The sequence below is a fragment of the Saccostrea cucullata genome, unplaced genomic scaffold (assembly GCF_032062105.1).
Source record: "Saccostrea cucullata isolate Sc308-1 unplaced genomic scaffold, CSIRO_AGI_Scuc_v1 ctg1575, whole genome shotgun sequence".
In the NCBI taxonomy this organism is placed as follows: Eukaryota; Metazoa; Mollusca; class Bivalvia; order Ostreida; family Ostreidae; genus Saccostrea; species Saccostrea cuccullata.
Genome location: NW_026925723.1, coordinates 38,185 through 55,368, shown reverse-complemented (window position 1 = coordinate 55,368; position 17,184 = coordinate 38,185). Strand labels below are relative to the sequence as shown.

Genomic DNA, 17,184 nt, shown 5'->3' with positions numbered 1-17,184 from the left:
TTCTGTAGATCATGAATATTGTAAATAAACCAATATTATACAAGAATCTGTATGCAAAATACTCAAACGAAAATGTGATTAGTTTCGATACATGGGGAATCCCTTACCATTACCATAACTTGAGTTGATGCCATCAACTCGTAAAAATGTTCTACAGAGAAATAATATTGTAATAAACAAAGTACTCGATATTTTTCATCAATAATTGTTGTATTTCACATTATTATGATACATGTAGGTTAGGATGTGGGTTGATTGTGTTCAAGCAGATTTTTGCATATTCAATTAATGCAAACAGCTCAAATCGAACTTGGTCTAAAATTCAACGATTATTACATAGGTATTATTCTTTTACAACTCACAGTATGGCATGGACTCTCAACTACTACTGAATGGACAAACAAATCAAAATACAATGCATTGTTACGAATATAGACAAGATGAAAACCACATTAGGTACACGAAGATGTTACCATGAATAGAAGAAATAAGGTAGGATTACACGTACTGATAGCTTATATTTTCAGTATAATGGTGATTTACATAGAACTTGTTATTTTTTAACATTTTATTTTATAAAAGAAAATACAAATCGACTAGTCCCTTATGTACATGTACTAACTCTCCACTTACTATACTGGCCTGCTTCACCAAATATTATTCGTATTATTCCATTTTTTTTTATTTATAATACATGTATATGTTAAAGGCATTTAAAATAAAATCACAATGGTTTGTAGTTAACCCATTTCTGACGAAAACAGCCAAACAAGAAGAAAACAGAACTGATGATGATTTCATTCACTTGTGCCATGTTTGCTAAGGTAAACGTAATTTTTTAGTCATTTTAATTGTATGTATTAAACGACTAAAGGTACCCGTTATTTTCTTCTTAATACTGCATAAATAGCTACTAGTATTTAACTAAATTTATATCTTGGTTTCCTTTCAGTATAAGTAAATTTTGTTTTCATATACTTTACTTTTGCCATCAAGCAACTTAAATACGTAAATTAAGTAAATTATAAAGACTATTCTTCATTGCAGGACCTGTGAAAAAGAATTTGTAATGATCAAAGAAGAAAACAACCAGTAAATATATTCCTCTGAGGTAGGAAAACAAAGCAACAACTGAAAGGGTGCAACGAGAGACTGTTTCCTGAAGTTATTTCTTTGATTGATTAGAAATCATTTACAAACAGTAAAACTAATTTGCTTGAAAATATATAAATATTTATGTATGCTATATATGTAGGTGTCTGTCTCTTTTAAATTTTTACAATGTCTTTATCCAAATCTTATGTTTTTTCAGATGATCAGTTTATTATTTGTGTTTATTTGGTGCATGAAATAACCATATTTATGAAATTTTATAATAAATAGTTCAAATTTTAGTTGTATAATTGTTATATTTTGTATCTGAAGGGCATTGATGCGTGATAATCAAAATGATTTGACGTGCATCGTCATCATGATTTCCAATATCGTCAAAATGCCTAGAAATATAACTAATTGAAAGTCATTTTGATATGAAATGATAATCACTTTGAATATCGGAATCTATCATTATGACAAGAATACAGTCAAATAAAATCGTTATAGTGTACTCATGGTGACTTTCAATTAGTCAAGGTAGACTATCGAGTCAGTCAGTGTGATTTTTCTCGAGTCGTCAAAATGAGCTCAACACATTGTCTAATTGACTAAATGCACCCTCATCTGGAGGACAATCAATATGATTATTTTTTTAGGTCATGGTGACTAACTTAAATTTTCAGTGTACTGACATAAATTTTGTATTCATTAGAAGCAGAATTTGTTAAAAATGTTCGTCGCTCGTATTGCGCAGTGGTGAGAGCGTCTGCTCTACTAGAGTCGCAAGGTAAGGAGTTGATCCGAATCCCCCAGTGGGACATGGAAACCGGTCCATCGGATGAGATCGTATAAACAGTTGTACCGTGTCACAATGGGTGCTGGCACGAAAAGGATCCCTGGGTGCCAAGTATATGACAAATTTTGAAGATTTCCACGGGCATGTGATGACGTCTCTATATGAGTGAAAAATTCTCGAGGGGGGTAGTCAAGTCAATCAGTCAATGTTAAATGATATAACTTCGTTGTAAGCAGTGTTTTGTCTTCGCTCATTCCCATAAATACTCTGTTAGTTTATTTTTATTCAAAATTTACTGATAAATCTGTCGAATGTTTCGAATTTGTTTTGTTATATGAACATCAGACCATCTTAAAAATGGTGTTTGCTTGCCCTTTCCCGACTCATGGTAAAATTAATGGGTCGGTAGGTAGGTGATTGAGAAAATCATTTTTCTAAGAAAATTTCACATATCTGTTGACGAGACAAGAGGAATAAAAAGAAAAATAATCATGTCCTTGAACACTGTTAAATGAATAAAATTGGAGTATAGGTCATTTTTATTCAGTCAGTCGGGAGAGTGCTTCCCAATATTTTGTTAAAGATGGCTTCAACACCTTTTGTAGATGCTTTCTTCAATGGTAATACTTTAACTCTACCCTGCCTTAAGACTCTTCCGACTGACTTAAGGTAACAGGACCAACTTGATCATAAATGTCTTCCTCGTCTGTAACGTTGATTTTGGAGTGTACATTAATTCTGTTTGGAAAAATTCTGTTATAGTCGTGAGAGCCTCTTGCCATTTGAGAATATTCATCCTGGGAATCCCCTAATTCATTTCTTGTATGGTTTTCTCCAACTCGGTTTGTCTGTAGAACTTAAAGAAAATAATTTTTTTAATATCATTTGAAAGTATCTTATAATAAAACTTTTGGAATGTTTTAATACGTTTTTATTCATAAAAAAATCCTCATTGTTAAACTAGCGTCTTGTTAATTTCCCACTAATGATTAAACAAAACAAGTTATTGTAATTCCACAGTTCCACAGCAAACAACAAAAAAGCCCCCTTATTTTGGTTATTTATAAGGATGGTGCACAACTTTTGCCATTTCTGCCAATTTACAAAATATGAGTAATTTCATAAATTATACGGCACACAATGCAACAGTAAGGCCATAAAATGTGTCAATTTCCAAACTTTCTATTTTTCAATTGGGACACAATTTAAATTTTGCAAAACACAAAGCAAAATTCAGAGCCACCCTATTTTATAAAATCTTTATATTTTGTGCACCAGCTAGGATCAGATCTGCGCATGATCAAAATAGAAACAAGTAATTGTTTTTCGCCTAGCATTAATTAGAATTATAATTAGAACTATTATAAATATTAGTAATTGTAAAGTTATTTAAAACATTCTTTGAATTTTATTTAAAGTAAGGGACTGGAATGGCATACATTTCCTCTACTAGATTGTCTTTCTTTGAAATTTTATTGTATTCTACCATTACAATGTGCATTCAAGTACTAGTACTTACTTGTCAAATACTCATGAAGAAAAATTAATCTGTAAAGTATTATGCATCAAGTGAGAACAATCGAAGATTTTCTTTCTTCACAAGAATAAATATTAATAAACCAGAATTTAACTTTTTAAATGATGATGGACGTATAGTTTACAACCACATTTATGTCAATTAATTAATCTTATAATGCATGACACAGAAAGTTTCCTTAATCTTAGAAGTCTTAAACTAAATGTAATGAACGATTGCGTTCCACTATTCAACAGTTATTTAATCTCTGTACATCGCAAATCCCACTACATCTTCAGGAATCCCTTTTTTTATTTACATTACTTAGTCAGTAGATATACATACTCAGTATTCATAAATATCATGTAGAGTTGAAATCTTACTTACCTGTACTTGTAAAAGAAAGCAATGATGGATAAAATTGAACCGACACTGAGAAACACTCCCATTGTAATAGCAACAACTGTAATCGTGTATGACCGTTGTTGTACACCCATTCCAACACTCTTTGAGTCTAAGGGTTAAGATAGATAATGCAAAATCGAACAAGTTTCTTTTTAAAACGTTTTTTGTTTAATTCCAGTAAAAAAAGAAGAGATTTACACAAAGTCAGAAAAGTACTAGTAATTAGCAAGAAGATATTTTTTTCATATCTTTAATTCAGAAATTAAAACTTTTAAAGTATGAAAACTTAGAACGCAATACACTTGTTACATAAAACAATTCAAATGTTTTTCTTCCAAAGAAATTTGCAATTATCTGGATTTATTTAAAAGAAGCAATTGATTGCACATGTAAGAAATCATCTGTTGGTTTATAAGAGATTTCTTACCCTGTGTTTGATTGACACAGCCAACCTTTCTATCACAATATTGGTCGGGTAGACAGTTGCATTCAAATGAGCACCCAAAACCATAAAATCCATAATTACACAGTCCTCCTGTACAATTAACGCCATATGTACCCACTTCACAAGCTTAATTATGAAAAAAGTGAAGGGCCAACTAGAGAATTTTATTATTGGTAACATATTTTGTAAATGTGGTGGAAACAAATGAGATGTTATAAATAAACAATAATAATTTTTTTACGGTAAACCTCTGAACATGTAATTTCAAAACTAAAAGAAAATCAATACAGGATTTCAAGAGGAAATAACTGTTGATCAAATTTCGGCAGTTATTCCCTGTAATCCTTGACCACTCCCTAAAAAAGCAAAATCAAGTTCAGGGAGCGTGTTGGGCTGATTTGCCTTTGTAACATTTGCTTCTGAAGCATGTCTCATGCATGTTCTATGGGATTAAGGTCAGGTGATTTGCTGACCAATCCACCCTTTCCTTCTTAATACTGGCTGACCACTCTTGCACTATTAGGCCTGGCATTGTCATTCATGGAAATGAAGTGGGACCGGTGTAAGGTCTACCGATAGGTGCAAAAACCTCATCCCTGTAACAGGCACATGCTAGTGATCAATTCCTTATGACATAAAAGTCTGTTGAGCCGTTGTAACTGATACTAGTCAAAACCATGGCTGACCCAAAAACCGGTCATGTTCACGAAACAGTTCTTGAATCTCTCGTTTTTCCTCCTCCATACACGCCTGCGACGATCATTGAAATCCAGAAACAAAATCTAGATTCTTCAGTCCATTAAGCTACTCGGATATGATAATGGTCAAAATTGATATGGTCTTGATCAAACTGACATCGACGGTTGCGATGTTCCACGGTCAAATGTGGGCGCACAACGGGTCTTCTGGCACGTACATTGTAATCCTGCATCATGAAGTCTGTAGGTATTATCTCTCTGTTTAGAGCAGCTGCTGACGACTTAGTGTCTAGAAGTAGTGCTATTTGTATATCTTGTCTCAGTCACAGAACAGTTACTGTCTGGTCTCAGAATAGAAATATTAAAAGTACGTTGCTCATATGTCTTATATATTTAAAGATATAAAGATTTAAAAGGTCAAAATGTTCTTTCTTTTTCATTATTATACAAATTTGAAGCAGAATAGCTTAACTTAGTTTGAAATTAAGCAGGGACTACTTTTGGCGGAATGGTGAAGTATGAAAACATCTTCTTTTCTGCTTCAAAAAATTACCACTGAACAATGAATTTAAGTTCAAATTTTAAACAATCAAAGACTTAAAGAAAATTCATAATATAATTCAAATTATTGCCTATGTATTAAAGTTTTAAAATATATTAAATAAATATGATTTTCTGAACATATTACGAATTTATAAGCTTTTGAAAGCATCCGATCTAGGAACAGATTGGAGCAAAGAAAAAAAAATCAACCCCTCACCGAAACAAACAAACAAACAAACAAAAACCCATAAAAAGCTGTTTTTCTTTCTAAGTCAACTATCAAGACTTTTCATTTTTATATTAACTTTTATTATGTGTGAAAATAAGAATTTACATTATATCATACTTCAATTGTTTTTCCCTAAGGACTTTTCAGATACGAATGAAAAATTAACTACCTTTATGCAAAATTAGATGAAAAAAACTGCTCGAGCGTAAAAATGTCAATGGAATGTTTTTTTTTTACATATGTTATACGAGTACTCATTCATTTTCCCATGAAATTTTCTGGCAGACGATGTTGCGATGCGTTTATTCATCCAATAAAAATTGTCTGTCCATGTCCCCACAAGTACAAAAATACCATAGACATTATATATATTCATTTGAGATCGATGATTGCTCGTTATTATCACCTTTTACATTGAAATAAAGAAATAATTCAAGTAAAGCATGCAACTTTCCTTGAAATGAATAAAAGGAGATAAGGCATGATATTCGAGTTCAAACGTCAATTAAACACTACAAATCAGGAAATCTATATAACGTCATGGAAAAAGCTAAAAAAAATTATTAAGTATATATAGTGAGAAATAAAATGCAACTTACGGTCACAGAATTGGCGTACTGCATCTTGTCTAAAACGATAATTTGTGCAACATCTTTGTGTCCCACTGAAGTTGAATATATAATGTTGTTTACTGATTTTTATTTGAAAATCAAAATTAGTCGTGTAATTATTTTAATTTTCAATTAAAAATCAGTAATTGATTATTGGCTTCCGTAAAGGGATGTCAACAAATGATGCTATTTTTGTTCTGCAATCGCTTACAAATAAGTACCTCTCTACTAAGAAAAGATTATATTGTTGTTTTGTTGACTTTCAAAAAGCATTTGATTCTGTTGATAGGATAAAATTATACCAAAAATTATTTCATTTAGGCATCCAATGTAAAATGTTAAATTATTTCATTTAGGCATCCAATGTAAAATGTTAAAGATAATTAAATCTCTAAACAATAATGTTAAAAGTTGTGTTAAATACAACGGTTTTCTCAGTGATTACTTTCAAAATGACATTGGTCTAATGCAAAGGGAAACATTATCACCAATATTATTTTCACAATCTTTAAATTATTTTGAGGTTGGTTTTATATCAGATAACTGTCCATATATTGATTTGTAGATGTTAAATTTATTCATACTCATGTATGCAAACGACATGGTTATTTTTGCTGAATCTCCAAAAGGCTTACAAAAATGTTAAACACACTGTACAGTTATACTGAAGAATGGAGCCTTTCTGTTAATGTAACAAAAACAAAGATTGTTGTCTTTAGAAATGGTGGTAAAGTACGTAATAACGAATCCTGGTTCTATAATAATGCTGAATTAGAAATTGTGAATGAATTTAAATATCTAGGTATTTTATTTAACTTTAATGGAAAATTTTTAAAAACACAGAAACATGCTGCTGAACAAGGAAGAAAAGCTATGTTTGCTATTTCAAGTAAATTAAAGAAGCATGAATTTAATGTAGAAACTTAATGTTCAATTTTTGATACTTATGTATGCAGCGTATTACTTTATGGAACTGAGATATGGGGTTTTCCTAGATGTTCTGATGTAGAAAAGGTACATTTAAATTTTTGTAAGAATATTCTTGGTGTGGGGAGGAAAACCTCAAACAGTTTGTTTTATTCAGAGCTCGGGCATTTTCCACTAGCAGTTACAATGAAATTTAGAATATTTAATATTGGATCAAATTGAGAACAACTGAAAATTGCATTCTTAAAACCTGTTATGAAAGTATCGTATTACAAAATGACAAATGGATTTTACAAATTAAAAAAAGAATTATCCCTTTTAGGCCTAGGCCAACTTTGGACGGAAATTAATCTACAATTGTAAATGATAGAACTTACAACATTGCAAAACAACGACATTTAGATGTTTCAAAGCAAACTAGTGCTAATTGTAACGGGAACCGTTACAGATGTTCCCCAAACGCTCCCCAACTCCCTTTCGGTGCCATGTTCCCTGTAAGCTTCATTAAAATAGACAAACTCTGTGCATTTTTGACTTTTACATCGCTTTCCCAGAAGGATACCAATTATATTCAATTTTCAGCATTGCACCCAAGCGCATGTGAATGCATGTGCGTTATGACCATATCATCTTGTCTACACTATTAATATTTTAATATACTATATATTAAAGCATTCAGTCCAAAAGTAATAAAAATCACTCATTCAAGAGTATTTTTAAATATACTCGTTTCAAATGCACGCACGTGTGTGCACGTGCAAGATGATCATACCTTCTTGTAGGAGTCCCTTACATCTATCTATGTTCTAAATCCCATCCTGTTTGGTTGAAAAACAAGGGAGTTATAGCCATTTAAAGTTTCAGCTAATCAGATTGCAGCACACGTGCATGCGCGTAATTTAATGATTTTTTTTTTCTATCATTTTGTAGGATATCCTAATGCATGACTATATTTTAAATTTCAAAAAATTTCATCGAAAAACATAGGAGAAATAACAATTTAAAGTTTCAGCCAATCAGATTGCAGCACACGTGCATGCGCGTGATTTCATGATTTTTTTTCTATATCATTTGGTAGGATATCCTAATGCATGACTATATTTTAAATTTCAAAGAATTTCGTCAAAAAACAAAGGAGAAATAGCCATTTAAAGTTTCAGCCAATCAGATTGCAGCACACGTGCATGCGCGTGATTTCATGATTTTTGTTCTATATCATTTTGTAGGATATCCTAATGCATGACTATATTTTAAATTTCAAAGAATTTCGTCAAAAAACAAAGGAGATATTGCCATTTAAAGTTTCAGCCAATCAGCTTGCAGCACGCGCACATGCGCATGCTTTCATGAAAATTCTTATATATCATGCGGTAGATCTTCATAATGTAGGACTATGTTCAAAATTTCAAAGGATTATGACAAGAAACAAGAAAGTTATTGAGACTTTAGTTTCAGCCAATCAGAGCGAAGCGCACGTGCATGCGCGTGAGATCTTGCTATTTTGACCATGCTATCTTGTTTATACTACTAATGTATCCTTACATTATGAGTTTCAAAAATTTCATCAAAAAATAGAAAAGTTACGGCAATATCCATTATATTGGTAATTTCACCTATTGCACGTGCGCGCTCTTGCAAGCACGTGCGCGCAAAATGACCTTTGTTTGGCAACTCTACATAACATGCCTACTAACCCTAAAAAGGTTTCACCTAAGTCAGATGTGTAGTTTACAAGATCACTCGTGGACAAAATTTTCCCAGGAAGAAGAAAAATAATAATAATAATAATAATAATAATAAGAAAAAGAGTAAAAACAATATGTTCCCCAACTTCGTTTGGGGAACATAACTACCGTATATTAGAAAATATATCAAACTCTCCAAAAGGTAATTTATATCAACATTTAATTGACAATTTCTGTTTGCAGTGGTATTTAACAAAACCTTAGTTGACAAAAAATTTAGACAGCTATTAACAAAATTTAGGTTATCGAACCACACGTTGAATATTGAAACAGGTCGACACCATAATATACCTAAGAATAATAGATTATGTTCATGTTGTAATCTCCATGATGTAGAAGATGAATTTCATTTTATTTTGAAATGTCCATTGTATATTGAGCTAAGAAAGAAATTTTTGAAAAAGTATTATTATAATAAGTGTCTTCAAATTAATTCAGCTGTTAAGTTCCAATAATATTAAAGATCTCTTAAATTTGGGTAAATTTTTGAATGCTGCAATAATGTTTAAGAAAAAGTAAAATTGATGTATAGTATTATTTACATGTATTGTTCTTTACGTTCACTCTCTCTGTATGTTTTCTTTTTCTAATTAATATTCTCTGATGAGCCAGTTGGCTTAAAGAAATAAAGAAACTGAAAAACTGAAAACTGATTCATGCCGGAGTTATATTCACTCTCATCAGAGGTCGGAAGAAGAAAATACATATTTTCACTATCATGACAAGTTTATCATTTTTATAATTTACAAATTAATTATGTAATTTGTACTTACTCTTTATCTTTGCAAATCCCTGGTCCATCAGAGAGTCCTGTGATTAAATAAGCACAATAAAGCTGTAAAACAACTGGACAATACAATATTAGCAAAGTCATGTTTAGTGGTTCGCACAGAGTACTGGTCTACAATACAACTACATGTAATGCGAAATAGGCCTATATATTTACTACCCATGTCTATATATTTTAAAATACGGAAAAAACATATTTTAATTATACTCAAGTCAATCTAAAAATAATTTTATACCATAATATCTGCTGTATACTAAAATCATACATTTGGATACAACTTAAGACAGTTTAGTACATGTACTGATAATTGTTTGGTTAAGTTATTTGGTTGGATAAAATCTAAATTGTTCATTAAAATCAAAATTGCTACACTTATCACTTTAAGTTTCAATTTAGGTTATTCATATCATAAAGCGAAACATTTATGTATTAAAAGAATTAAGTATAGCAAATATATGATAAACTCAAATGTACAGACTGCAAAATACTAGTATCGAATTCCGATAAACTTAGGATTTTTTCTGTTGTTTTGTATTATCATGTCTGTTAAGGTCACGTTCGTAACTTTTATTTTAAACCTAAAATTGTAGGCATTGGACTAAAGCGTGCAAAGATGAAAATGTGTTCAAATAATCTTTTTGGAGATTGTATCAATGCAATATATGGACATAAAGAACACAATATCAAAATTCTTGTTCTATTGGTATTGATTTTTTTTACATTAAAGGTGCATAGACACTGATTTGAAATTAATATTTTCTCAAATTTTCTGTATAATGTGTATTAATGAAAAAATATTAAAAGTATAATGAAGAAAATTCAGAGTAGAAATGTTCGAAAGTAAAACATACACATAGTATATTTTCAGTTCGTGCAGTTGTAGTGAGCAGACTTTAACAATTGAACACACTCAGTGAACCGTAAACCTTAACAATAACAGAGCTCGGGCCCTGCTTTTGAAAACTGCGTATGTTTCACGGATATTTTCAATTTGCTAAACTCTGTACACAACACTAAGCGCGGAATGACGATACTTGTGAAGGGGCTTTGCTTTCGAACATTTCTACTCTTAATATAATTATTTTTCTGAATTAAAGTTTTACCAGGTAATATTTTTCATTAATACACAACCACAACAAGATCACCACTTTTCCTAATTATTAAGCATAAAATCGAAATTTGTGAAAGTGCAAGGATGTGTCAATTAAACCCATCCCAAAAATTTATAGTTTCAATCTTTTTCAAGATTTTTAATTGATTTTCGTGTGAAATGCGATTACTATACATGTATATAAGTCGTGATAAATTATACAGAAGATATTAACTTCAAATTTGTGTCTATGCAGCTTTAAGACTTTGGCAAGACAAAATTTATAATCATGGCAATCATTTCCCTTTTTACAGTGTCTTTACTCTTTGGTAACCACACGAAATATTTTGCTTAAACTGAAAATATCAACGTTTCATTTTTTATAGGAAATCTGTTTTTAAAATGGTGAAAATGGCAGACGGCAGACAAAAGGCACAGCGTTTCTCCAAACAACTCCTCATACAGTTTTCAAGATAAGAGGTTTTAAAATTTAAAGTTCAATTACTGTATATATATTTGAATGGTACTTTGATTTTGATTACTTATCATTGAACTCAATCATTTAATTTTGCAAAACACTGCATATAGAATGGAGTCATTTGTTCGGGTACTACTTCCACACTTTTCAAGAATTTTTAGAAATTATATATATAATGTTAAAAGATTTATACTATTAAAGTCGGTATTTTGAAAATTTATGATCGTAATGATCACCTTGTTAGCAAATATAATTATAACCTTTTAACAATCATAAAGACATGCTTGTTTAAAAATTTGAATTGACTAATGAAAATCCCGCCTGCCTTATCAATACACAGGGTTCATGGCGGGTATTATACCCCACCTAGACACCTTGTCCAACCTCTGGAATTTCCAGGAGTTCGGAGTTCGTGCCTCAGATCTTTCTTACAAATTAATATGATTATTTTTTTTTTTACATCGATCACTGTTCGTTTTCTTCCCTTGACATGTAAAAAGTAAAAGATACATGTCATTTTAAGGATAGGACTTTAATATTACTGACAATATAATATCTGAATTACTTCAAATCAGAAAAAAAGGATTTTAAGGAATATAAATTTTCCCTATTTTCTTTAAAAAAAAAAAAAAAAAAAAAAAAATTCAGAGTAACATAAAAGTTTTTATGCCTCCTATGAGAAATATCAGCCTGATAGAGCTGTAAAAAACAACCCAAACACAGATATGCAGTTTTGTCGATAAAGTCATTTACTTGATTGACATAAAGTAAAATGTATAACAAATCATTAAGGGGGATCACCTAATATTAAACAATACCGGATACATGTACATATGTGAAAGGTACAAGTGTGCATCCCCATGAGACCGACTAGAAATTTACATGCAATGAACATATCAGAGTACATGTAAATATGCATAAAATATAACATAAATGAGTTTATCCTTGGAGGCGTCCAAACAATTGCGCCAAGAAACGTACGACAAGTTCTTAGAAAAATACAAATTTTGACTATAATGCAGAAATGATACGAAACCAAAACATTGTATCGACTGTAGATAAACTCAAGCTTATGTGAATGATCGTCTATTCTTTGTCCTTTACAATAAAATAAATATCATATATTTCATATAAATCGTACTTCTTTAAAACCTTGATATTTTACATTTCGAATCAAATATATATATTATTTTGAACAAAAATTAATTACTCACTATTACACAACCATGTCAGCAAAAACAATATAAACAAAGGATTGTGAAAGAATATTCAATATTTAAATGTTTTGGCTGTATTTTTAAAGCCTGTGAAGAAGGAACATATAGATTTCTCTGTTCTGAAGGACCATGAACGTATGGCTACTATGGATTTGGATGTCTAAATAAATAACTGTACCGCTAACGAATTCTGTGACAGAAAGTTTGGATTTGTAATTAACCCTACAACAGGTTAGGGAATATCCGAAGGAATATTTGAAAAAAAAATATTAATATTAACGTTTTTGTGGAATGCGTAATATGGAAAAAGTATTGGTTAAATGAAGGTTGGTTCATTTGTATTCACGATTTTTATTTCAGTTTTATTTAAGCCAGTTTGTCTTTAAGTGGGGATTCTTGTCCGTTTTCTGATTTAATATTCAAAGTATATTTGCTTACATTTTTTCCATACTAATTCTTAGTCTATTATTTATACACTAAATTGACGACAGATATTTCCGTTATTTCCCGATTATGACAAGGAGCACACGGCAGGTGGGGCCGGTCGGCAGATAATGCTCACTCCTCCATGGCACCTGATCCCACGTCTAATGTTTAAGAGGCCCGTGTTTGCTCAGCTCCTATTTTGTATTGTTTTAAGGACTTTGATATGGAATACTGTTCGTTATCTCCACACCTTCATTAGATAAGAGAAATTTAAAAGATTATATGTTTTCTTTCCTCGTCACAATTTACAACATTATGTGTAAAATGGAAATTAATATTTTGAAGTAGATTGATTGATTGATTGTATATATTTAACGTCCCTCTCGAGAATATTTCACTCATATGGAGACGTCACCGTATGCCGGTGAAGGGCTTTAAATTTTGACCTTTACTTGGCATTCAGGGTCATTAAGCAGTGAGGGATCTTTATCGTGCCAAGGCCTGCTGCTGACACGGGCCTCGGTTTTTAAGGTCTCATCCGAAGGACCCGCAACTTTCACTTCAAAGTGCCGAGCGCATGGCGAAGGAACAGTTGCTACCCATTTTATCGACTGGGTCAGTCGCGGCCGAGATACGAACTCACGACCTCCCGATCACGGAGCGAGCGCTCTGCCGACTGAGCTACCGTGAACGATTTTCGAAGTAGAAGAAGGCGTTGTGTGATTGGCAAAAGTAATTGTTTTATTTTTTATGTTAAGGGAAAGATAATGACCTTGATCTAATCTTACCTCTAATATAAAAACGGTCATATTTAATCTAACTGATTCCATCTCTTAGTGATATTGTCTTCTTGAATCTATGGAAAATTGATTAATTTTTAAATACAAGAAATATGAAAAGAATCCCTCCTTAGATAGTACAATGTTATGACATTTACATGTATATTAAAGGAGCTTGAATTACAGCTAGCCTTCTTGGACTATTTTTGTTGAAACAATATTGTAATTTCTTGGAAGAAAAAGAAGAAAAACAGTCTGAAACCATACTTCAGATTCAGTAAGTGAGAAAATCATATTTGCCATCTTTGGATTCTTCTTGGGAGTAGGATCAATCTTGACGGTATTCTTTGTTTATAAAAGGTATTTTGCTTCAAACTTTATTGTAAATCATTATTAAGAACATGCTCTACGCACGAAAACGTACGAATATTTTCTCATAGGAGGCACATTATTGACTAACAAGTTATAAAAACAATAATATCATTTGGCAAGGTCTTTTGTTGATTGATTTCAACTCAATTTTGTTAAAATATTACACAACGGGATTTAAAAGAAAACATTAGACATTTCAAGACTTATTCAACCTTTAAAATACCATATGCATTGAAACATTTATACTGTCAATATTACTAGTATTTCAAAAGATAAGCAAGATAAATGTAACAAATTCATGCTCAAAGAAAATGATATAATTTTGAATTTTATTTTAAGTCATTGCATGGATACATGAATCCAATTTCTAAATAAAGATTGATATCGTTAATTGGTAGTCATATAATTTTTCGAATACGCTTATGTTATTCCCATCTACGTCATAACAGATTGTTGCACGTCACTTGGCATCCAAAGACTAAAATATTTTATTTTTAATAACAATAAAACAATCATATAAATCGTGAAAATTCAGTAAATGTGCATGTATAAGAAATCAGAATGATTTAATGCAGTAAATTTCCTAATTGCATAAAATAAAATAAAATAAAATCGACGAGTTCAGTTGTCAAGGATTGCTTTTCTATGATATGTAAAAATGTATCTTTTTTAAAAATATAACTTTTGCGATAGTATGATATTAAAATAACAGTTTGTTCTTTTTCAGAATAAAATCTCAACGACAGTTACCTTACGTTGATACTGTGTTTCTCCCACATGTGTACGATCACCCAATTAATGAACAAGTACGGGATATAAATATAAAATGTATATGATATTTGTGATACTCTTCCAAAAACTAATGGAAAGTGCAAACTACGTTGCGTATGATCTTAGAGATGTTAGCAATTTTCGTTTAGAAAATTAATTATAGTAATGTCTCCGTTGCTAGGGGATAATACAAAATCAGCATGCCAATTTTAGTGTTGGTTAAAGGTAGTTATGACATGTTTAGGAGTTTCTTGACACTCAAAGTTCTTGTGTTTTCCCATAGTTCATTACACTCAACATTACTCCATTAGACTACATGATGACAAAATACTATAACTTCAATATTCAAACAATGTTTATCATTAAACTTGATCATTGGCCAAATGAATTGAAGAGTTTTAAGGGGAAATATTTCTTGAAAAGTCCTTGTAGCCCGAAAAACAGCCTTATAAGGAATGAACCGTATTGTCATTTCAACTGCAGACGATAGTCTGACAGGTCTGAGGTCCAAAGAGCCTGTTTCGAAAGTGGCGCTTGATAAGCATGGTTCTTTGAAAGATCTAAAGATGTAAACAATCAATAAATGCATGATTTTATTTATTTGTCAGTTCAATTAAGTGACGATAAATAACTAAGGCAAAAAAGAAACAAATACTGTAAAGTTTACAAACAAACATGATAAAAATAGGTTAACAAAGCATGGGTCACCGACAATAAAGTTGAACTTTAAAATGTGAGATACTGAAACGAGGAAAAATTTCTTCACGACTGTGCAAATCTTTTCTCACCAAAAGACAATAATTGACGATAAACCGTACCCTACCCCCCCCCCCCCCCAAAAAAAAAAAGAAATTAAGTTAAATTAACGGTATACGTATTGACTTTGAGAAAAACTGTAAAAATAATTTTAGGAAATGTTGCTTTCGTACATGTATTAGTATGATTTCCTTGTTGTACAGAATGTTGAGAGGAAGTTCTGCAATCATTATAAATACAGTAATATTAAAAGTCAAGATCAGTTATCTGTGAAACACTATGAAGCTGAATTTAATGTGTTTTGTGATAACCTTTGAATCATGTTTTGTTGTGATTGCTGGGATCATTGATGGACCCGGAGTTTGCCTGAATACAGAGTATGTACATGAAAAAATTGAATGTAAGATATAACACGACTCTAGTAATATTATATCAACACAATGGCAATGGTTTGTATTGTTTATGTTTATATGTAGGGGAAGACGAATGTGTTGCCCAAATTATCAATATCAGGACGGCCATTGCACATGTAAGTTAATTTTAAGTAAAATAATGACTTACGGACAGATGATACAAACAAATTTTTACTTTGTATGATACTTAATATCATGTCACAAGTTCAGAAAAGTGAATAATTCTTAAAAAAAATTCTCCAAAGAACTGGAAAATGAAATAGACTTTGAAAATATTAGTAATATTTCAATAAAAAAAAACAAATATAGACAAATCACACTCAGTAAATGTTTACAGATGAAAACAAATTTTAGAATATGTTATCTTTGCGCTAAAAGTGCAATATAAACTTTAGAAAAACAAACCAAGCCGGGTGAATTTAATGAGGACAAACAAAATGCCAAGAATGCAGCAATATCATATAGGCTAATTTTTACTATTTTGCTTTTCCTGATAAAATTTGCCTGGCTTGGTATGCTTTTCTAAAGTTTATATTACACTTTTAGCACCAATTTAACATATTCTAAAATTTGTTTTCATCTGTAAACCTTCACTGAGTGTGTTTTGTCCATGTTTGTAATTTAATTGAAATATTAGTAATAATTTCCAAGTCTATTTCATTTTCCAGTTCTTTGGAGAAAAAATTCTAAGAAATATCTACTTTTCTGAACTTGTTGCATGATATTAAATCTCCTCCAAAGAAAAAAAAATTGTTTGTTTCATCTGTCCTTAAAGAATTTGTATTTTCTGATGATATAATAACATGTGTTATACCCTCGAAAATTTGTTTTTTTTACTAATCTATATGAAAAAAATCTACCATATCTAATGTTTTATGGAGCGCTCATAAAATAATCGATGTTTGACAGCTGAGTGAGATGTTGGACCTCCCATTGCTGCAAATCTGTAGTGTTATGGTTTTTTTAATATTTGTCTTTGACCATTACGCTACAGATTCCGTAATGCAAGAAAATGCATACGGCGCAATATATTTGCACACTTTTAGGAAAAGTTTCACCACTTTCCAGCATCGGTCAATCTA

General features: G+C 31.1%; 1 long non-coding RNA gene across 1 annotated transcript; it reads left to right on the top strand.

Annotated features, from left to right (window-relative positions):
• Window positions 1-402: 402 nt before the first annotated feature.
• Window positions 403-1,237, top strand: LOC134269665 (uncharacterized). Its single transcript, XR_009992618.1, has 3 exons — window positions 403-492; window positions 741-824; window positions 1,048-1,237. It is a non-coding gene; the product is annotated as an uncharacterized LOC134269665 (long non-coding RNA).
• The last annotated feature ends 15,947 nt before the right edge of the window (window positions 1,238-17,184 follow it).